At 48.2% G+C, this 24,144-nt stretch overlaps 1 protein-coding gene across 10 annotated transcripts in view; it reads right to left on the bottom strand.

Moving 5' to 3' along the window:
* Window positions 1–24,144, bottom strand: part of LOC142584714 (solute carrier family 41 member 1-like) — a 448,191-nt gene that overhangs the window by 140,363 nt on the left and 283,684 nt on the right. The window contains exon 1 of one of the 10 annotated variants that reach the window (XM_075694931.1): window positions 11,494–11,512. The exons of 7 other annotated variants lie outside the window; for them this stretch is intronic. The gene's annotated coding sequence lies outside the window, so the exon portion shown is untranslated. Of the gene's footprint in view, window positions 1–1,155; window positions 1,674–11,493; window positions 11,513–24,144 lie in introns of those variants that run through there. 2 more of the 10 variants (XM_075694926.1, XM_075694934.1) reach the window with 2 other exon arrangements.

Here is a 24,144-nt window from a genome sequence, read left to right as displayed (position 1 = left end):
CCCTCTTAATAGGGGGATTCTCTTTATAACCAGTATCGTGGTGAGGAAGACACCAACGAAAGGAAATAAGCATGAAAACAGGTGGGTAACCCACCGAACGCATTCATTATCTCAAATTGTTGCACTAAGCAAAGCTGTACATATCTATGCGCTCAACGAAAATTAAAAGAAACAAAGCAACAAAACCTGTTCGGCAGCTATCGTGGTGGATGTGCATTATACTTTGTTTATATTACTATACCGTAACGTTCGACTTGGCTCCTACGGTGACGTTGCGCGTAGTTTTCTAAGGCTTTTATTGTTAGGTTGGTACATGGGGCACGGTCATTAAATAAAAATAGACTTGTTCGGATAGTCCCTGCCTAAGCTATTGCTATTCTTTCCATTGGCAATTTTTCTGCAAACTTTAGCTATAGGAAAAGGGCATACCATCTTCGTTCGTTCTTCCCACCTTTCTTCAGGCACGGCAGGTGAAAAATACACACTTGAAACATGCATTAAACAGCGTCACTAGGCGGTGGCGCAATAACGACAAAGAGTCGCGAACATTCTGTGCTTGTTGACAGCTCCAATAGATGATCACATATTCGACGGCGAAGAGACTGTGGCCTTCGTTGACTGACATCTAAGGCAGCGATCACGCAGGGTTCATACGACCAAGTCGGCGTCACGGATTTTATCGAGGAGTTGGGGCTGGTAACTGTTAGTAGTCGTGGAGCTATGGGAATGAGTGGAGCCTGAGGATATTCAGAGTTGCGTTGCACAGAAAGCTGCAGACACTGTTCAGTTGGTAAGTGGTGCGACTCTGATTCTCCGCGGCACCTGTGGACAACAAACCTTACAGCCTACGAAGATACGGAATGAACTGTGCGCAGAGGCGAAATGAAACCGCACGGTTGCCTTCGACCACCGAAATGCCACGGGGAGAATTTCTAACCTATCATTCTGTCCCACACACTATCGTGCCGACGAAACATTATTCCATTGACTGCAAGTCTTTCTTTTTTTTTTTCTTGTCACAAGCTACACACATGCCATCAGGGACTTCTAGGCGATTGGCTTCTTGGCTCTGACCACGACTCGAACCGGTAATCTCGTTCTCCCTGGTGGAACCACTGCGAACGTAACACCCTACGCCCGGCCCGTTCCACCTACCTTGATGAATAAACGAGAAGGTCTAGCTGTCCGCCCAGTTCGATGACGCGTTTACTGGAGAAGAGATGACTGCCCGGGGACGTGTCCAGGAAGGAGCCGAGGCTCGGCGACCCCAAAGTTCAGCTGCCAGGTCGGCGGCAGCTGCTCCGGGCAGCTACCTCTTCGGTCGTCGGCGGGGTCGAGCGCGCCGCGACAGCGGGGAAGGCGCCGCATCCACACGCCCGCCGCCCAGCTCTGGTTGGCGTGCTTCGGCCAGGCCGATGGGGACGATGCCGGGCTGAACGGGCCGGCTCAACCACATGCAGCGACGCGCCACAACGAAGTCGGCGAGGGGCGCGGAATCGGCGGCGACGGCGAACAACGGGCGAGGACGCTCGTAACGACCCACGGGGTTTTGTCGAAACGGCTCCGAGCGCGGTCGTGCAAACGTCCTCGATAAAGCGAATAGTCCAAGAGCTCGCGCACTGAGGTCCGGGCGCGTTTTAACGACGCGGAGAGACGATATTTGGACCGGGGAAGACTAGGAGGACCGGCCGGGGAAAGGGAGAGCGTGGGTAAGGGGTGGACTGCTGCTGTCGTCACTGGAGGACTCTAGACCTCACGTGACGCGGTGCTGCTAGCCGCTTCTTGTCTGCGCGTGCGGGCACGGGACCTGCTGACGCGTACGCCGGAGATACTGGAATGTCTCTTTGCTGTCTCTCGCTTCTGAGCTGCGCGGCATATCAGCGGTCGACGGAGGAGGAGGACAGGGAAGTGTCGAAACGTGTCGCGCCGAGTTCAGGGTTGAAGTGGAAAGTAGGATGGAGGAGAGACACAGAGGGCGAGACAATCAAATGAATGCGCGTTGTAAACGTTTCCGGGGCAGGCATTGAAACAGCCGAGGTATACGCGTGCTCGGAGATAGCATTGTGCCTATCGTAGCAGAGCGCGCGGGAAGCGACAGGTGCGAAGGTCAACGTCGTGCAGTTGGCGCTCTGTTTCACTACTCATACGCCCAAATGCGAACGCTGAAAAATGCCATGAGTGGAGGAAGCTGCTCTGGCAGCTTCCTGTGGAAGGTTCACGGCCAGGCGATTATCGAGTGCAAACGAGAAAAACTTCACTTCCTTTGCCTTCTTCCTAATTAAGTAATTAAAGATGAACTAAGCGATTAATAATCCCGAAGATCGCTCGTAGGAATACGTTAGTAAACCCGAAGAAACGCAATATTGTTTCTCAAAGGATTCAAAGTATTCTACGGAGCACAATACGTGACAATTGTATGCTACTGTGCACGCTGTACTGTGCATGAAACACTAGAACTGAACGTGCGACAAATAACGTAAAGCAGAGCAACGTGACGGAACAGGCAGGCACAAGGACAGATTATTCCACGATGAAAACTTACATAAAGGGCCCCTCACCAGGTCGGTCTCTCGCGCAAGCTGTTGCGTTCGTTTCGCGGAGCACCTGTTTTGCTTGCTGTGCGCGAGAACACCTGACAACCGGTATAAGTCAATGCAACAAGAACACAGAGGCAGACGCTAGCGGATCAAATTGCATTATCGCGCGCTGGAACACGGTAGAAAGGACATAATTTCGCTCTTTGCGCGCGCGATGCAGAACATGGGAACAAGCAGACAATACGGACGTAGCTGTGGCTACGGTACAAATTGAAGCAAACACACGCGGGCATCTGGTTTGTAGGTTTTATAATTTCTCTAAACAATAATTGGTCTATTGAATCAACAGATAATACAGATGAGTGCTGTTGCCTTGACTAGTTCTCAAAGTCCACTGTGAGTGACATCACAGCACGGCGAACTACGTACACGCACTTGCGCCATTGACGCCGACTCTCATGGTGCGATAAGTCGCTGTATAGCTGTTGGCGCGGCGACCGCGAGGAGAGGGGCGCAGGGACTTTGGTTTGAAATTTCAGCTCTTTTGGCGACGCGTAGCGGTGTAATACTTTACAGGCACTTCGTTCCTCATCCACGGCTCAATAGAGCTCAAGCATTAACGCTCCGTCTACTAAAAACAAATAGGTATCCCAATCCGTCGCTCTTACATGCAATCTATCCGGATACTTACACCGACGGTACTTGCCGCGATTGTGGAGAAATAGCCACGTTAGAACACGTGCTCTGGCGGTGTGCCCGGTCACACTCTGTCATCGATAACAACTCGGCCAGATGGGAGGCGGTTCTCCACAGCCTTTTTCTGGCTGACCAACTCTGGGCTGTCAAGCAGGCCCACGATGCGGCCGAGAGGCTTGGCCTTCCGGTTCCCACGTGAGAGTAGTGCACTTCTTGATGACTCACTATATGCAGGTCCTCAATAAAAGTTTATCATACCATACAATACGGTCGTTATAGCGCCCACTGTATGTACTGTGCTTGTCAGTTCGAGATGGCCAGACCATGAGGGGCCCTTTACAGTCGAAAAACGGGAAGGTTAGGGAGAGATGGCGGTAATTTCAACCGGAAAGCTGCTTCTTTGGAACAAGAGAAAGAGCAAAACCTGTTATGATACTGCAACCCGATTAGCAGGACTTTGTTCACGAAAGAAAGTTGGCCCATATTTAACCTTCCACACAGACAGAAATGAAAACATCAACAGGCGAAAAATCGTCTTTTTGATGCAGAGAAACAAACAGTAGCCCCCCCCTCCCCCGTAATTTGGAGAGAATAGCCCTTATTGCCAAGTCATGACAGCACGCACGCTTGCTAAACTTTCACATTAGGTAGAAATAGGTTTGCTAAACATGTTTTCGCACTTGAAATTAGAATTCGCGAATTGAGTTACTCGTGTGAGTCCCCTGCCGCCGGAAAAGAAGACAGACTACGCCATGAACGTCGATACAACGCCCACTTTAGAAGATATAAGCGAAGCGAGGTGGTTTTGTATATGCTATTCCATAAGCGGCGATGGGTACAATTGTATTTGCTAACCCCCTAATGAGCGCGTAATAGTGTACAATGCTGACATTTATTGCACCGCTCAGGTGAATACATTAGTCTCACGCAATGTTTATGTTTATGAACTTCACGAATCTCAACCAATGGCGAAACGCAAACACCGGTTGAGGCGGATAAGCACTGCGAAGTGCTAACGCAGCGACGCCACCAGGACGACGACAGTATACGATGCTTGTCAAGGGTAGGACCGTGGCGACAAGTGTACGCACACCTAACTATTGCCCATCTTTAAGTATACCTGGTGTTTCAGGGAATACTTTCAAAAATCTTTAAAAATTGCATGTGTTGGGCAGCACAATTCTGGTCTACTCGAAGAGGCGGACAGTACTTGCACAAAAGATTGAAATTAATAATAAACGTATTAAAATCACTAATTACGCTTTTACCTAATTACATTTTGACATATATTGCAATTTAAACATTCTAGCCGGGTAGTCCGAAAGGTGAATCCAGTTGAACCGGATGATACCAGCTTCGAGATGTTAGTTCCCGGATTTTGCGGAGAAACGCATTAGCGTTCCAGTTACGTTTGTGCTTCAATGCATGAAACAACACTTTCCTAAGAAAGTTGGTGGAACTACAGTGCATTTTTACCATGTGTGAGTGACAGTTATCAAGATGAAGACAAAAGTGCCGCGCCATAACTGCCTCTCGTGGGATGGCAGCACTCCACGGGGGAGGGGAGGGGTGAGGATAGTTTAACGGTATATATCTCGTAAGTGGTGCTCTCTGCACAATTCTTTTCAAGTGGATATGCCTTGCATTCTCTCCCGCAAGAATTTGTAAATTCAAATATGTGCCAGAGGGTAATCAGCTAAAAACCTAATTAGTGCTTTTTTTGTTAATGAGTAGATTATGAATTTCAATTTTTGCGCAAGTAACGTCCGTCTCTTCGAGTAGACAAACTCACGTACTAGAATTACGCTATGCGCATAGGCAATTAAAAAAAAATTGAACGTGTTCGCCGAGAGAGAGCGTTAACTTTTATTTTCAAATCAACAAGATTTGAGTCCGGCGTCCTTTTAGTGGGTCTCGGAACCCGGCGCGGACGCGGTTCCGAAAGCTTGTCTCGAAGCGGCTACCTCGGCTCGATGGACGGCCCAGAGTTGTTCTGTCAGTTTTGAGCTGAGCAGTGCGGTCTTCCAGCGCGAGCGGAGGATGGCGGTAGAAGAGACGGAGGGGTCGGCACTGCCCGACTTGTTTGTTAAGTGCTGACATTCCCATAAGATGTGATTAAGCGTGGCAACCTCGCCACACGGTGTGCATCTTTCTTTAGTGCACATGTTTGGATACATGGCGTGCACGAGTCTCGGGTTTCTGTAAGAATCCGTTTGTAATTGTCTGAAGTGTACTGCTTGCGTCCTGTTTAACCTAGTGTGAGGGAATGGGTATACGCGTCTTTGTAACAGATAGTGTGTCGTGATGTCATGGAACCTGGTCACACAATCCTCCCACGCCCAGACGTTCGCAGTACCCCGCGGGGGCTCTTCCTCCGACGATGCTCGGTGAGTGAGGCCTCGAGCAACGCGGTGAGCTGCTTTGTCCGGGGGGCTCAATCCAGTGTGTGCCAGGATCCATAGCAAATGCTTTCGGTTATCGCAGTCGGCCTCTCGCTGGTGTATGGGATGTCGCTGGAGTGTGTGATACGCCGAAACACCCTGTATTTAAAGCTTTTATACCCCTGGTGACAGAGTGGCACATACCCATTCTAGATGGATGGATGGATGCAAAACTTTAATGAAGGTCCTGAGGTACGCGACTCAGCGCGCTACGGGCCGCTCCCACTTCGGGACAGTCAGGCCATGCCCGACCGCCGCATCGTGGGCCCTCTGGGCAGTCCATAGTGGCGCCCCGGCATCGGGGCTTTTGATAATGGAGAGCCACTTGTCCTCATTGATTTGTTCTCTGCCTAGTAATGAGGGGCAACGACAGAGCATATGGTCTAGGCTAGCGATGTCATTGCAGTGCGTGCAAGAACTAGTGGCATAGGTGTCGGGATAAAGCTTGTGGTATATAGCCGGGCTGGGATACAAGTCTGTTTGCAATAATCTGAGGGTCAATGCCTGCGCTCTATTTAACTTCTTCTGTGGAAGGGGAAAGTCTCTCCTGCCGAGATAAACGTGCTCAGCAATTTCATTGTATGTGGTCGGTTGATCTCTGATCTCCACCACTGCGGGCTGGGGTTGGAGTTCTCCATTGTCGCGGAGAGCGAGACCTTGCGCCTTGGAGTAGGCCAGCTCGTTGAGGTTTGTGGGGCCTCCCATGACGGATCCCATGTGAGCGGGGCGTTTCCAGTTCTGTGGCTTGCGGCCCTTTCTAGTTGGGCTGTAGAGAAGGAGCTCCAATTTCTTTGGGGAGCACCGGAGTCCCGTGTCAGTTAAAAAGCGCTCTGTAGTGCCGAAAGCTTCCTGAAGAGCGGCTTCCACTTGTCCGTCACTGCCACCCGCGTACCAGACAGTGATGTCGTCAGCATAGATCATGTGACTGATGCCCTGGACCTTACCTAGGTATCTTGAGAGGTCGACCATTGCGATGTTAAAGAGGAGCGGTGAGATGACTGACCCCTGGGGGGTGCCTCTTCTGCTCAGCTCCATTTTCTCTGATTCCAAATCTCCAGCGTTGAGGATGACGCATCGTTTGCTCAAGAAAGACCTGACAAAGGCATGGAATGACGAGCCTAGGTCGAGTTTGGAGATGGCGTCGAGAACGAACTCGTGACGGATGTTATCAAAGGCCTTCTCCAGGTCCAAACCAAGGATGGCTCTCGTGTCCCAAGTGCAGCGTTCCAGGATTTGGATCTTGATAAGCTTCATGGCGTCCTGGGTGGAGAGGCCTGGCCTGAAACCTATCATGTTGTGAGGGAAAAAGTCGTTGGTCTCGATTTACTCGGCAATTCTGTTATGGATGGCATGCTCGGCCACCTTCCCTACACATGACGTCAGTGAGATGGGGCTTAGGTTGTCCAAGCTCGGCGGTTTACCGGGCTTTGGAATTAGTATGACCTTCACCAACTTCCATTCTTCCGGTACAATTCCCTCCTCCCACATCCGATTTAGCTCATCGGTGAGAAACTCGATCGATGCGTCCTCTAGATTTCTGAGAGCCTTGTTGTTAATGTGATCCGGGCCGGGCCCTGACCTACCATTGAGGTCATGTATGGTGCGGCGGATTTCGCTGACTTTGAAAGGCTCGTCCAGCGCGGAGTTCGGCTTCCCTTTGTATACTGGGTATGCCGCCTCACCGCCCACAGTTTTGAGCGGCAGGTACTTCTTAGCTAGCACCTCCAGCACGTCCTTTTCCGAAGACGCCTTCTTGGCTTCGTGGAGCGCTTTGGCGAGCACACTTTTCTGGTTTGACTTGGTGCCGGAGTCGTCTAGCAAGTGTTTGAGAAGATTCCACTTGCCTCCCATGCGCACCTGCCCGTCAATTGAATTGCAAATTTTGTCCCATTGCTGCCTAGACAGGGCTTGGCAGTGCTCGTCGATTTGCTTGTTGATCTCGGCTATCTTTTTCCTGAGCTTGCAATTTAAGCGTTGGCTTTTCCACCTCTCGAGAAGTGATTTCTTGACCTCGAGAAGGTGTGCTAGCCTGCTATCCATTTTGTCTGTCTGTAGGTCCGCCTCTATGGTTTTGGTGGGGAGCAGACAGCTTGTAGAATTAGTGCGCACCACTGGACGAGACTCTCCGGCTTTTCTCCGCGGGCGGCGCGGGCCTTGCAAACCTCACGGAATTTGTCCCAGTCAGGAACCGAGAAGGCCTTCTTTCGTTTCTGCTCCACTTGTAAGCTGGTGACCGTGATGTAGTGATCGCTACCGAGGTCTTTGAGCAGATTCGACCACACGGCTGAGCCAGCGTTTTTAACAAAGGCGAGATCTGGGACAGAGTCCCTGGTCGAAGAGGTGCCACGTCTGGCGGGAAAGGCTGGGTCCGTCAGTAGAGAGAGTCCCGCATCTCCCGCCTCCTGCCACAGGCTTCTGCCCTTGACCGTGTCGTGCGTGTAGTTCCACGCGTGAAAAGGGGCGTTGAAATCGCCGGCCACAACCAGTGGAGAGTTTCTGGCGAGTTTCGTTGCCCTAGTGATGATGGTTTTGAAACGTTGTCTGTGATCGCTCAGGCTGATATATAAGTTAAGTATAAAAATGCTGGGGATGTTGGATTGACTTGGGATGACTTCTACTAGGGAGGTCTCCGTCTTGCTAGGTCGGACCCCTAGATCGTGTGCGACGAAAGTGAACTTGCTGCAGACTAATGTGCAGATTCCTCTGCCATCCCCACGGAGAGCAAGAGCTGTGTATCCCTGGAGTGAAACCTGATCAGTCATCGTTTCTTGCAATAATGTATCATGTGGCTTTTCTTTGTGAGTGCGAACAAACTGATGCAGGGTACATCTTTTATGGTGGAGTCCACTGAAGTTCCACGGCAAAATCCTAAATCGGGTATGTGGCGCCATCCTTGCTGTGTAGAGCACCTTCCGGCGTTGCTACTAGGGTCTCAAGGGAGATGGTTCTATTAATCTGTCCGGGGATGTGCAGTGGTGGCGGCGTAGGTACCGACGCGCGATCCGGGAAGTAAACGGGACATATGTGGGTCGACATCCTGATGTCCATTTCCTGCACCTTGGACTCTAGTTTTGGCGTTCTGTTTTCCAAGTATTGAATTTTGACGTTTTGCGCGTCTAACTTCTGATCCACGACCAAGAGTCGCTGATCCACTGCAGATAGTCGTTCATTTATCTTCTTGATCTCGAAGCAGATGGAATTCGACATTTCTCTGATTTCGGACTTGGCTTTAGCCTGTACATTATCGGGCATGCTGGGAACGGCCTTTCTTTTGGCTGGGTTGCCCGAGTGGCTTGCATCCACGACCATGGGAACGTCTGCTGTTTCGGAAGAGGGAGTCCCCGAAGGGGATGAACTAGGGACTGGAACGATGTGAGGTGCCCGAGGGGAATGGGGAGATGGGGTCGCCGAGGGGGTCCCTGAGGGGGTTGAACTAGGGACTGGAACGTGGTGAGCTTGATTAGCCTTTCTGAGCTCGGCTATTTCGGCTCGCATTAACTCCATTATGCTGCGCATCTCGGAATTTTCTTTCCTAAGCTGAGCTATTTCAGACGAACCATGCTCTGGCGCAGCACCCCCAGTTACCTTTTCGGCAGTTCTCGCTCCACTCCGCACCCTGTCTGCCCAGGTGACGCCTTGTTTCCCAAAACCGGCTGGCTCCTCGAACCGTACCCTGTTCTGTGGGGCCCGGGAACTGGACCTGGAACGGCTCCTGGACCTGGACCGGGAACGGCTCCTGGACCTCGAGCGACTTCTCGAGCGGGAGCGCCGGCTCGAAGATCTACCCGGTTCGCTGCCGGCGCATGTCTGTGCTGGTGACGGGTCTCGATTCTTGGATTCCGCATTTCTTTCCCTTCTCCTCCGTCGAACGATGTACGGGAGTTGGAATCTCTGCTTGCAAATCTTGTCCGCTGTGGCGTGCGGGCCCCCGAAGAGGCCACAAGTAGGCGAGCAGGTGTGGTTGTCGTCGGGGTTGTTGGCCCCACATTTCCTGCATAGTTTGTCCTCCGGCGTTGGGCAGACGTCGGCCCTGTGGCCTAGTCTACCGCAGGCATAGCAGCAGTCGTGCTGCCTGAGGTACAAGGAGCACTTGACTAGCGCCGAACCGTAGAAAACGAAGTTGGGAACCTTGTAGCCGTCAAAAACGATGACTACTGTTTCGCTATTCTTTATTCGCTTGGCTCCCAGGGCTAAGGGATTTCTCTCATTGAGAATGCTTCTGTACAGGTCGGCCTGGCTCTCCGACGCATCAATTTGACGTATGAAACCCTTGCACGTGGCGTGCGGCGCGGTTTCGTAAGTGCTGAGTTCGTACTGTTTGATTCCCAGGGTGATGCAATTCATCTTTAGATAAGCATCTGCGTTATCGCGAGACGCGGTGGTGAGGACGATAATATGTTGTGTTGCGTTGGACGTGAGTCCTGCCGCGGCGGCGACGGTCCGACGAAGCCTTGCGGAGCCCGTTTTCTGAACATCCAGACCACCCCTGGGACGGGCGATAATCTTCCAGTGTTCCTTCGGGAGCGGAGGCATTCGGGACGACCTGATGACCTTGCGCTTTAGGCTAATTGGCTTCCTGCTGCCATTGAGACGCTTGCGCTGCCCCTCGCTGCTTGCCAATTCACGGGTGCTGTTGCGACGAGAGACGCGCAGGGCGTTTTTCTTGACAGCGGCGGAGCGCCAGCCGTGCTCCGCACCAAATTCTTCCGGAGGAAGATCGTCTCCTTCCATTACAACAACCATTCCTTCTGTCATGACGAGGCGGGACTAACCCTGCCCGGCGAACGCTGGTTAGGCCTTGCCGTCAGACTGAGGGGAGCGCGGCGTCACGGAAGAGAAGCAGCTCGAAAAACCGACGAGAAGGCCACCCACCATTGAAAAGTTGGTATCCGCGGGTTCCTCTTTTCCTTATGCGTCCGCTGGTGCAGAAATCAACGAGATTGAGATGAATTGCTCACCGAAAATATCGAAGAAAGCAGGAACCGATGTGGGCACGACCGTGCTACTCGGCTTCTTGTTCTTCGCGCCCCCATTCTAGAGACTATTAGGCTAAGAATAGGCACACATGCAGTGTTAAATTTACCTAGTGGCTAAAGAATACCGTATAGAAAATATTAATAAATTTCAGGTTTATAGATACATAGGGCGTCGACGTTATATGCCCAGGTTTTATGTGGAGATTCATTGGGTCATTACACTAAACAGACGTGCACTCTCCAAAACCACTTTATCCGTTAGCACTCAGTGCTATATCAGTAATATATATTCGGTAAGAAACTTACGCACTCGCACCAAATCGCGGGGATATCGGCAAATAAACCTACGGTTTATAAAATGTCTGCCGTACATCGGAGCTCTGCTATGTTTTGTTGGGCGAAGCACTGGTTCATCGCTTGAGAGACGACAAGACACCGTTCTCGCAAGGGTATCTCAGGCATTCTTTCCTCTCTTTCAAAACATGGTGTACGTTGGGCCACAGCTTTGCCAATGTGAACAAAGCAGTCTGCCCGCTGATTCTCGAGCACCTAAGAGCCTGCCCATGCAGCGGTTGCAGGCGTTTTACAATTGCCACCCAACCAGGGCCTGAGCTAACGATGCCTGCCGTTCGAGTTAATTGTAATCTAACGGCCGATCGCCTTCGCAAATCAGACTGAATATGTAGCGCCTATTTAGGTTGCAGAAACCACTCTTGCGGCAGCGATTTCTTTATAAATGTGGAATGTTAAGGTCAATGGCGGTGGAAGTAATCAACCAGTTCGCTCATAAGTAATGCATATAATTGGCTGACTGCCTTGTGAAAAAAGAAGAAAGAAACTCACCATCGCGATTGACCAGCACCCGTTGTCACTGAGAACTCACCATCCTCGGTGGGAACATAGGCGCGATAGACAGAGCACGGCGTACAACGCGAATCATGACGCTACTGATAGCCAAACTCAGAATGCTCTTCCACGCGGCCTTTCTATGCGCGCAGAATAAACAAAGTTGCAGAAGGAGACAAGACCATATCAATTTGTGATCTAGCTCAACAACAATCAGCCCGCCATGATTATAGTACAAAGACAAGATAATTCTCCACATGCACGCTCCGAAGCAGTCGGTAATCACCTGTTCAGATTACAGTTCCCCATGTATATTGATTACACAGTAGAAATGTTCATAGTGCTGCCCGGATGGCAAATGTGATAACCGAGTGGAAACAGAAAAAAATTATTAAATGGAGGCACTATGAATATTATTGTTGTCTAGCGGCCAACTTGCCGAAACAGATGGCTGCTGAGACAAGATGAACCGCAAGAAGTTGTGGGAACTAAGAATCCACGGCACACTCTAAATTACGAGCTTAATCGTAACCGTTTGCAGCAAACCAGTTCTGCGAAAGCCCGCAAGGTGGGGTAAATGGAACTCATCTTGGGTTTCCATTGTAGCTTTATGCTACAGTCGGGTGGCTGACAATTTTCGCTATCCCGTGACGAGTTGTGGCTGTGGATGCTCATGAAAGAGAAGGAGCGCTTACGGCCTTCGTCATGTACACTCGTAAATATGGACTTGATGTAAGCGTCCTTCATCCTTTATGAGACCTTACTGTGTGTACCGATGAAAAGCTGCAGTGCTTCTCAACCCGTGTTTCCAGTGGTATAAGGCTTCTCGAATTTAGTTGGTTAGCGCTGAGTCGGCTAAGGGCAGTCAGCTCGGAGCAGCCAATTCAACGGGCAAACTACTCCGACAATTATTTTACGCGCACCGGAATCAATTCATAAAGTGATTTTTCAGAACTATATTTATGTAAGTTCATTTTTCATTCTGTAGCACGACGTTGGCTAAATGCATTCATCTAGAGCAGACCAAGTTGGCTGGGTGACAACGCCGATGTGGTAGACATTTTACGCGTGCCTCAAGTAACTCATACATATTGATGAAACAGTTATGAAGAATAGAATCGAAGAAGTTCAGTTCATTTTTCTACCCTGAATTCTGGAGGGGCTGGCCCAAAAGACAAGCTAATCCCGATGACGCCATGGCATCGCTTCCTGGGGAGTGCAAAGAATGAGACTTCCACGGCCGGCTGGATACTTATCTATAGGTGCGTCTGTATACGCAGCTTAATTCATATACGCCGGTAGAATATTATTTGCATTGAAAAAAATTCATCGGCTTGGACAATTACGAGCGTAGAATAAATAACAGCGAAAGAGATACAAATGTGTAAGCACACATTCTGATATGAACGTACAAGTCTTGAGCGTATATCCGCGAGAAAATAGCACATATAGTCAAATATTCATATTACATGAGCAAATAATTGCACCCCCCCTTAGTATGCGCAGGAAGAAATAACTTTCCCAGCTCTTAATTAAAGCTTTACCAAACCTGCAGGAAAAAAAACACTACCTCGACGTGTACAGAAATCAAAACAGGCCACTGGGATAGCATAAAGAACTACCTGCCAAGGGAACGCCATCATCGCATTGCCGCAACAGCAGTCTAGAACTTCGGCTCATTGAACTCTATGTGGTCAGCGCTCCAAGAGCAAGATGGCAGTTAGTGTTCAGGGGCGCTATATCGCAAAACTATTCCAAAATTTTCTATTCCGATTCCGCAATCAGCCCCCCGCGATTGGTCAAAAACTTTTTTGGATCACCCCCACTTCACCTGTCTGTCACGCGACGTCACGAAAGCCGCGATAGCTCCCCATCTGATATGACGTGTACACACTGATTATGCATAATTTGACCGAACAAAACAAAACGTTATTTCTGATTTGACGCCTTTTTACCATTAGCACTCGGCTATTTGTCAAAAGTTCTTGGGCTGCACCCACTTCACCTGCCTCTCACGCGACGTCACATAACCGCAAGAACTTACCTCGTCAAAGTGATGCGTACGCCTTAAAGATGCATTAATATGCCGAACAAAACTGAAGTTTCTTCTGAATAGCCGCAGGCTGCCCCGTTCCTAAAGGAATAAAAGAGGGCTGTCGCCGATCGCTGCGGCACTGGCTACTCTCCCCTGCCGGAGAGCATGAGTTTATTTGCGTGTAATAAACGTTTTTGCGTGGCCGTGTAACGTTTTCTAGACGTTTCGGCACGTTCACGACCTCGTTCTACCAACTCTTATTTGCTGAGGATCCATGTTAGCGTCATTCTTAAGCTTCCGTTGCATGCCGCCACGATTGTCGATGAGCCACCGCAAGCTAAGCAAGAGAAAGCGGACCAATCGCAAATGCCGGCACCACCCTCTTCATCCGGTTATCGATATTCAGTGCAGTGGCTCGGTGCCATCGAATCCCTCTGCACTTAAGCATGCTCCTCGCCGCTTGTGAGCCAATTAGATAAGACAAGCCGCTCAGTGCCGGCAATGTTATTCGTTTTCCGAGCAAACAAAAGTGACCTCCTATGAACGAGGGGAGCGTTTGATTGGTTCAGACAACCCTGCGGGTGACCGCCCGAAGCTTGCGTCGGCGGTTATGCAAATTTGACGTCAGGAGATTGGGATAAAAACATATTGGAATAGTTTTACGTTATGCGGCCCCAGATTTTTATCATGACCAATTTATTTGTGGCAAACCTTATCAGGTTCGCGCAACCATTTTTTATTGCGCAATTTCTGTGGCGGCTTGCGAACCTGCAGGAAAATCGGAAAATACAAAATAGCGAGAGTCAGAACAAGGCACAGTGGACACTATGCAGAATATAGTATGACGATTACTAAATGCCAAGTTAATGCATTCAATAAATATTGATTATATGCGTGTCTTACGGGATTGCGTGAGCTTTTTAAGTAGACCTGAATGTTTTTTTCTACCTCTGTAGCATTTATACAATGTGTTTTCCATTCAATGCCTACATCTCTAGCTGGTAGTACATAAAAGGCTTCGTTAAATTTCCGCGGCTTCGTTATATTTCAGGCGTTCACTTTCGATGTCCTATCACTACATTTTTATCGTTTCTTTTTTTTCTGTTTTTAAGACTGAAAGTCAAGTGGAATGTATGTTGTGCATTTTGTATGGTGCGGTATGTTCTTATTAAATTGGCCGCATTTTCTTCGAGCAGTAATTGTGTGGTCCGTTAATTATATTCTACTGTATCCATTTATGCTAATAGCGAAGCCATTGGAAAAACCACCCCTTCCTGCACATTCTATTCCCTTTCATCGCTATCGCTGAAACACTTCTCGCTTCGTTGAAGTGGGGTGTGTACGTCATGCGGTGATACGATAACAGCGTGCTGTGGCCTTTCAGTATTGCTTCACGATGTGTCCTTCGCGGATGAAGTATCGGCAACGGCATTTCGTGGTTAGCGCCTGGCATATCCGATATTCCCCAATGTGCTGCAATTTCGCTTATTTGGAGAACTTGAGTGCTGTATCTCCCATGCACTCCTTTGTGGTGCCGCCTCATCAACGCGGCTTTCAGGATACCATTGAGTAGACATTTGAACGCTGAAGGACGTTAAAATAAGCAGCAAACGAAAGTTAACTGGTCGTCTTTCATCGGCACTGGTATGTTTACAGGTATGGAGCAATGTTCTAGTGAATACGTTCTGCATTGGGGGGGGGGGGGGGGGGGTAGTGTTGCAGAGTACACAGGTATGAAATAACGAAAAAGTATGCGTGTAAGTGTTAGTAGGAACACATTATTGTGCAACTCGTAAAATGCGCGTTCGACACACCTCCATCAAGACGCGTCTTTGCAAAAATATAACATGTTCAAAAGTTATGCCTGAGCCATTGTGCATTAAATAGCAGACATTGTTTACAGTGCCATTTCTTGTATAGGAGGGGCCAGGTGACCTTCTTGGTGTGTGCTGTTCTTATTGGCAAGCATGGCCAACGCGAACAATGCAGATCCATGCGCTGAATTAGAAGTGGATTCATTTGTAGAGCAAATATGCTTTTATATTTGGGTACGGAAGGAAAGGATACCCCGTGAATAAAAGCGAAAGCGCATTCTCGTGAAAATCAGGAGAAAACCAACAGGTGCTGCTGGCCTCCTGCATTGTTCGACAACGGTCGCCTTTAAGATGGTGCAATCTGTATTGTGTACCGCCTAGTTTTAACCTTGAACCAATGCAACACGAGGTCTGCGTTTAGTAACAACATCAAGTTTCACTTTTGGTAATCTAAGTGCCTAACGTGGACCATAGCAGGCTTTTTCGTTCAGAGCCCCAGTTTTCGGATCGCGCGACTCTTTCGAAGAATCGTGTAATACGAAGCACCGCAAAGCTCCGAGAACGTGCAGGACCTTTCCTCGGTTACTTCACGTGGCAACGGTCGCTAACCGACATTATTCCAGGAAAATATGGGGTCCGCCGCCGTACACTCGTTTCAGGATCACGCACATAGTAGGCTGATTATTATACAATTTCGCACGGCTTCGCAAACAAGGCACGCTGGTGCTTCCGTCGTTCCTTGCGGTTCAGCGGCACTGTGTGATAGCTGCAACACGTAAATTCACTGCAGTTAAGCGTTTTGCACTAACAGCTCAATCGTTCTGTCGCGTCGTTCACAGTGCACAAGTTTCTACACTGCATTTCTCTGGAACAAGTTGACACATAGGACACGCATCTTGTGAAAGAAATCTTTGAACGAATGAGAATGTGGTCGAGCTCATTTGGGCGGCATTGCAGAGCAATGAATGACAGCTTACCACTATCCCTGAATATACAAGCATATAGTTAGCGCTAATATTTAGGACCTAAACTTGGAGAAAAAAAGAAACAAGGGAAGGAGCTAACTGCTATAAAACGAGCAATAAAACGGAAAATGAGACGCGTATGACAGGGATACGATACTCATAAAAAATAGTGGAGAGAGAGATACCGAGAAAGAGAGAGGGAGACTTTTACTAAAATGCAGAGAATTCTGCCGGCGTGTTTGTACCCGCCTACATTAGATTCTGTATGGGTAAAAGAAAGGGCACAGAACCACCTTAAGTGGAGCAGGAAGGCGGGGAAAGAAACACACAATATAGGATCACGGTACACACAGGTGAGACAGAGGTGGTGGTGTTAATATAAACATACTTATCAATTAATATAATGACCCGAAACAATAAGAAAAGAAAACCTAACGCTTGACGTTGATTTGGAGCGAGAAGGGACATAGTATGCTTGATAGCTCTAGGATGGTTCTCAAGAAGCAGAGCGCATTTCAGTGGAATAAGTGTTTTCATTTGACTAAGCTAGACACTCCGATAAATTGTGTTCGACAGTTTATCACGCGCCACAGTCATAGCAGGAAGGATTGATGCGGAGCATTTCGTGCAGCTCGTATGTATTCTATAGTTGAGATTGCGGGAACACAGCAAGGAACGCAGCAAGGAGCAAGGTCATGCAATGTGTGCAGAGCAATAAATAGAACGCTTACCAAGGGGAGACAAAGAAAGTCGAAAGGGGTGGGTGATTACACGGTGTACTGAAATTAGAAGTTTTCCAGGCTCATATAATGTGCTCGGGCGACTCTATAGAGGTGTACTTTTCTCACCTCTCTAGCGATATTCTGATAAGTTAACAGTGATGAAACCAGCGATTTTCAAATCAGGTTAGCTCCATTAAAATGAACCTGTGATTGAGGCAATGGAGCTCGTGGATTTAGGCGGCCCGCGGTGTCGACCCCTTAAAGAGCACGTGTGTGACCCGATCCTTAGCCAACGTGGCCTGGTCGTATGTAAAGAGTGGCGCGGTTCTGGCAAGGCACCTTGGACTCTTGGCACACGGCCGTTATCATCCCAAGTGACTTTTGTCCCGAGTGGTCTTTGTAGACAGCATTCGTACACATCTCAAGCCAGCCGTTGTCTATCCGAACAAAAGCGCCGAGGAAAGTTCGAAACAAACACCCATGTAACGCTTCCTTCCCATGGTGTACGTTTACGACGTCAGCGTCCGCGCAAGGGTAGTAAACTCTTGAGGGCGTCGTGAAGCGCATACTCGGGAGTCGGCAGTGGAAACTCCATACAAGTTTTCCACTCGAAGCAAAGTTTCTTCCGTGCCGCATAAAAGAATGAAAAATTTTGAAGATATAAAAATTTTCGTTTGCTCGTATTTGGAAAGTTTTCAAGGTAAATATGCAGCTTTTCGAACGTGTAAACAAAGGAAGAATCACAACATTTTTTTTTGAACGAGAAGGTTTCACAGTAAGGAGAAACGTTTTTGCGTCCGAAGACGTCGTTGCGAGCCACAGCAGGAAATGATATAACTACAAGAGCCTCTGAGGTGGGCACGGAGAACAACGGGTGCTAGTAAAACGCAATGCAATAAATTAGGCCCAATATGATCGTATATGATATTCCTTAGTACTTGTTAGTCGATATCTATGCGTGGGTTTTTATCTGCTGCCTAGAACAGCGTTAAATTGCCATATACATTTTTGGCGACAATGTACTGGCGTGAAGATCTATTCATTAGCTTTCTTCCTGAAAGCATCTTACAATGGGTGGCATATACGTTAGGTGAAGCCTTCGGCATTAATTCCTATACTGTTTGCTGATAAAATAAGGAAATCAATTTTATTCGAATAGAATTCTAATTTAACCAACAATTTCTTTAACTTGGTATGGACCGAGTGAAGCAGAGCAAGCGAGGGCAGCCGATGGTTTTACGGGGAAGAAGTGGAACTGGCAGACATCGGTTACCCGTCGTACACTCTAAGAAAAAAAAGGACTAAAAGGGGTAGGGAGGTTAGTCCATTTGGGGACTAACTGATTTGCCACAATCATTAGTCCTTCTGGGGACTACCTGACATGGGATGAGCTGTTACACCCCATGCGCTTACTCCTTCGAGGACTAACAGTTGCCCTTTTCCGATGCTCCTCAAGGGAGTAACGGTAATTCGTTCCGATGCTCGGCAAAGATAGAATTAATGAAGTTAGGCATTTATATCCTAATAAAAATATTAATCAGCTGAAAAGAAAAACGTGACTCGAAAGCAGGATTCGAAACCAAGTCCTCTCGCTCAGAAGTCGGGTACTCTAACCACTTGACCACGGTAGCATAGGAACGCAAGTGCGGCAATGTAAAAGAGACTCGGCAATTTGTGCATGCTATGCAGTGAGAGTCTAACGCTGAGTGTACTTGCAACCATAAGCGACTGCGAAAAGAAATCAGCCCGAGTATTCTTAGGGCCATTTAAATTGAGGCACTCCGTGCAGCGAGCTCCAACCCAAGACGACAGAGAAGGACAATTTCTCTCGCTTAGCGTGTCCCGTTCGAGCTACAGATCGCTTCAGTTAAGTTCGTAACTTCGTTGGAACGAAGAAACATAGGTGCTATTGACCGAAAAATCTAGCCGTATATCATTGAGTTGCGCGTTTAATGTGTATTGCTCACTTATGTTGTGCGCACGAAAGGCATGGCTCTTCCCATTCCAGCTTTTAAGTTTCAGGCAATTTTCTCACGAAGAGGCAAGGTCCAGCTTTGCATGTAGTTCAATAGACAGTGCACGAACTTCGAAGTATCCACTATTTATAGACAATACCGTTTTCACCGCATCACTCCAAGACGCGGACGAAAACAGCGAAGCACATGGGGTGTAACTGTTGTCGGTCGTCCTCCCGTTGCTCTCTTTCCGACCAGGGACTAAACACTTACTCTCCGAAATTTGCACACGGCACACACATTCATGCTGTTAGTCCTCTGAGGGACGAAATCGCCCTTTTTAGGACTAACGGCGCAGTTACTCCCGTTTTCCCCGGGATTTTTCTTAGAGACACTGCGTGATTACGACGGGTAAGCGATGTTAGCTTGCTCATTTATCAAACATGCAGAATAAGCGGCGCGACGCGCAAAGTGTACAAACAATTCCTCAGCTCTCTCTCTGCACGGTTATTGACCATGCGTGAAGTGCTCGAATGCAGGGGTAATTACCTACTGATACCTACGCATGAATGTGGGAGCGTTGACACCGTCAGCAAAGGTAATGGGGCGACGATGTCTCACGCCCTTTTGACACGTCTAAATGACTACGACAAAGAACCCAAAATGGCAAGCCCCTTTTAGGCCGTCTATGACCTGCGCGGACACGGTGCCAAGAATTTCGCGATTGAAAAACAGCACAGTCGTCAAGAGCTCACAGGGTAAAGCCTAGAGATAGCCTAGGATTCGACAAGAACGCTCTTTTGACAGAGTGCTTAGGTTTATTCGATTCAGGCAAGTTTATCTGCAACTTCAGCATCTTTTAATGGTGCACTTCACCTAGGCCTGCGATTCCCTGAGGTGCAGCGCTGCACCCTGCACCCCCGTGTTCGATTGAACGAGGTGCAATGCAAGGTGCCGCCTCGGTGCAGTGAGCCCTTGAACCTTGCTGTGAGTGGGTACAGCCCGGCACACCATAACTGGCACTACCTGCACCTTTTCGTTAGTGGTCCCGTGCACCTTTTCTGCATCTAACAGACCTCTTGTTAAACGTTGGTGCGCGTGCCACTTTTGGTATTCCATGAGATCGGGCTTGCGCACAAATTGCGCAAGAACGAGACGCCCGAAATAGAGGCACCCATGCAGCGAGGAATCGTTCAGGGAGTGGGAATAGGAGAGAGAGAACCATGATGGGAAAAGGTGCCAAGTGGTTTCCTAAAGTCTAACAACTCTGATAACGAGGTTAGGCACAAACCAGTAGGTGGTTTGAGGTGGCGGTCGCACTCCGGCGACACGCGTTCCGCATTTTGTTCATTGTTTGTGAACGCACTGTGCTCTTTCCGCTCATAAGACGGTTGTGAACCATGTTGCATTAGAAAGCTTAGTGTCTTCGCTTTGCTATGATAACTAATTTTATTGTCTAGCCTGAAGCAATCAACCTAACCTAACCTGACGGCGATCAATACAGTGTGAGCAGAAAACGGCGTTTTTACTGTACTATAGCCTACTTTGTACTGCCTTTCTGGCAGAACTATTCTATATATATAAATGATTTTTGCTGCACACTTAAATTAAATGTTGTACAAGGTTTCTAAGCAATTAAAAACTCAAATCGGCGCTAATGAAAATGGGCAAAACAATAAGAGTATATGAGATAATATTTCTTTTCTTTTTCAATGCGGAACAACAATGTTTATTGTTTTTCCAGGCTACAGTGGGGGGGGGGGAGGCACTTATCATCCATGTGAAGTTGTTTGGGGCTCTGATGAACAGTTCGTTAGTTATTATTACTTCAAACTGACGATGTGTTGCTATACTTGGTAACATATTATCGAAGAATATGCAAAACTATTCAGCTGAAGCTATGAAATTTTCAAGAATCAAGCAACAAGCACTTCTCTGAAATTCTATGAAGAGAAAATTGTCTTATGTTTATTAAGTTATCTTCAAGGGAGGAGTAAATTTAGCAAAGTTTTCTGTTGGCCAAGTCCGTGGAAATAGGCATTCTTTTTTTATGTACACGCTAATTCATAACGAGCGCTGAATATTAGTAGAGTTATACAATGTCTTGTAATTACTACACCAGTTTACCTAAGTAGTCCTTGAATCAAAAGATTTCCATAAATAATAAATCTCACAGTTGCGTTTTGCTGGTAGCACCGTCTGTACAAAAAAAATGTCAAGCTGTTTCACGTCAGTTTCAGCATTTGTCAAATGTGGCGCCGCTAAACATTACAAAGCGCGCAAAACGCGGATGGATTCTTTCTCCAGATTTGAGTGTCTGGCTCCGTCCGGTGGTTGCGCCTCCCGCACATTACTTCAAGCGCACGTGTCTGCAACCATGCCACCAATATAGTCCAACGAGAGCGCACTCTATTGCGGCTGTCGGGAGAGCAAAAAAAAAAAAAGAAAAAGGAAAAAGCGCCGTGCGCGATACATCATGAGTGTATGACAGCTAGCCAGCAGTTCAGGCTATTGTGCCGTTGTGGCCAGGAGAATTGCAGATAAAGATTCCAGAAATTTCCTGGGCGTTAACTTTTTCACAGTTGACTGTGGGAGCGTTTTTTTAAGTGCACACACAACTTGCTCTCGCCTCTTTCTGTTTGCCAGACTCGTACGACGGTATCTGCAAACTTGCTTTCCCCGCGCGGTGAGGTACGACGTGTTTGGCGGAGTACAGTGTTTGCCCTATGCTACGCGACGCCTGTTGAACGATAGGATTAGCAGCTAACAATGAGCGAGCCTTATTCCCCCTACTGCAGTGAAAAGTGTGATGGCTTCGGGACGTGTAGCATTCCGAGCCGCTTACAACAAAGAAAGTGTCACGTGTTCCGTCGCCCAAAGAAATTTTGAAACACGTGCTTATTGCAAAACCCAGTATCCTGTGTCCACTGCCATGCCGGATCGTGGGCCCAGTGTCACGCGCTGAATGCTGGGCAGGTGTGACGTACTGGGAGGCAGTGGCGGCTGGTGGGAAAAGCAGCTCTAGAGCGTAAAATTCGCGGTGCCTGGCTACCGTATATATTCTTTTGAATACAGAAAGCAACCGAGAGCGTTTTAGTGCAAAAAAAAAGGAAAAATAAAAATGTTCGGACAAGGGTATGATCGTCTGACCCATAGATCCGAACCCGATACTTTACCACTATATACGCCATGCCAACACATGTAAATGTGTGGACAATTCGCCATGTTAAGATCCAGGCGCAGTTTTGGTTTCACAGAGGCATGCCTCTCACAGACATGCGCTATCGCGCTGCAACTAAAGCTTACGCCTGTATCAGAAAAAAAAGTTGTTTTCCGTATTCAGTAGGATGCTTAGAAGTCCCCCAATACCGATTTTTGTTGGCAATTCGTATTTTAACTTCGAAAAAAAAATCCTTAATGAACCGCCGACCTGGCACAATGTAGGAGCGGTTACTGCCGATTTTGATAGCCGTTTCTTGTTGTTCGCGCAAGCGATGTACTACGTTTTCTTAGTTCAACGATGCGTTTCAATTGCCACGTCTGTCTAGTCACATAGCTTCGTTCGAGAAGCGTAGGCTACTGCTGGCAGCCTTCGGCGACGGCACATATCTTTACGACGCGTAACATCGGCGCGCATCGCTTCTTGTGCTGACATTGTAGACACAAAAAATAGTTTATTTATGAACACCGATGTGAAAGGTGAAATATATATACAGTGATTTATCCTTGTTAGGGGGAACTTGTTTATTCCGGAGCCCAAACGGGCCGATAGTGTGTAGAGGGACTCGGCAGATACGCTATGCCTCAGCTTCGATGGAAGGGACCGATCTTGGCACGGGTGTTTGGCGAATGCTAAAATGTGTGTATCTGAGCCTCAGAACCTTTTATCTATTATGTTTAATAATAATATTTGGGGTTTTACGAGCCAAAACCACTTTCTGATTATGAGGCACGCCTTAGTGGAGGACTCCGGAAATTTTGACCACCTGGGGTTCTTTAACGTGCACCTAAATCTAAGCACACGGGTGTTTTCGCATTTCGCCCCCATCGAATATCTATTATGTTTAGTACACTAGGGAGAGTGGAAACGCACGAATCTCCTCAGCTTTCTTATCGATGCGATAATATCAATCAGCGGTAGGCTTCGAACTCGGGGTCCGTTCGAACGCGTCTGAACAGCTTCTGGGTATCGTGTCGATTCGACAACACGGCGACAACGGCAACAACTCGCAGTCATCCGTTTCGTACAAACTACTAAAACACGAGGCGTATTCTGCGTTTGCGTGGTTCAGTTCAAGAATGTAGCTATCCGCCAGGTCAAAAGAGAAAATGCACAAAATGAAAGTGATCTTCAGTGTCAAATATGCATGCGTAAACATGTAGGGTAGCCCATGCAGCTTTATTGCAAGCTGCGACACGTATTAGACTTTTATGACCCCATGTTATAGCGTTATTTAGGACAAGAGACTAGTATGTTGCGATGAACTTGTATAAAACATTTAATATTGAGCACCACCTACAGCCTTTGCGTACTGGAACCATGGCGGCACAGACGCTACCAGCGCAGTTTCCAGTGTGAACCAGCTAACGGCAGGGAGAACCAGCGCGTGTACAGCAAAAACCAGTGCGCCGGAGCGTCATGGCCGTAAAACCAGCGTCTCGTCCAGTGTGACCCAGCTCGTATCCAGCATTCTCGCTGGTGTCCCAGTGACTCCCAGTGAGCGCCAGTGTCCTCAGTCCGATCCAGTGTCAAAAAGCGCGCTGGTTTCACACTGGAAGGCACTGGAAGAAGCTGGTTTTTGCAATAGGGGAGATTTCCTGTATATAGGTGGTCTGCTCATTGAAATATATATCGTATTTCCCGCGTAATCATCGCACTCACGTAATGGTCGACCCCCCCCCCCCCCTCCACCACATTGACTACTTTCTTTTTCGAGTAATCATCGAGTCCTCGAAAATCGCTGCCGTGAATGCCGTTTGCTTTTTTCCACGCATCGCAGGCGATTGAGTAGGGTTGTTTTTCGCCATTTCTTTTTGCGAAGCTTTTCCGCCATCGCATGCGCTGCGGCGCACGTGCGCTCGAAATGAAATGTATGCATATTTCCGCATGATTTATTAGAAATTCTTTTCACGCTCCTGTCACGCTCGTGTTTATTA

Source organism: Dermacentor variabilis, chromosome 6 (assembly GCF_050947875.1).
Source record: "Dermacentor variabilis isolate Ectoservices chromosome 6, ASM5094787v1, whole genome shotgun sequence".
Taxonomy (NCBI): Eukaryota; Metazoa; Arthropoda; class Arachnida; order Ixodida; family Ixodidae; genus Dermacentor; species Dermacentor variabilis.
The sequence above is the reverse complement of the archived record's forward strand: the minus strand, read 5'-3'. Positions and strand labels throughout refer to the sequence as shown.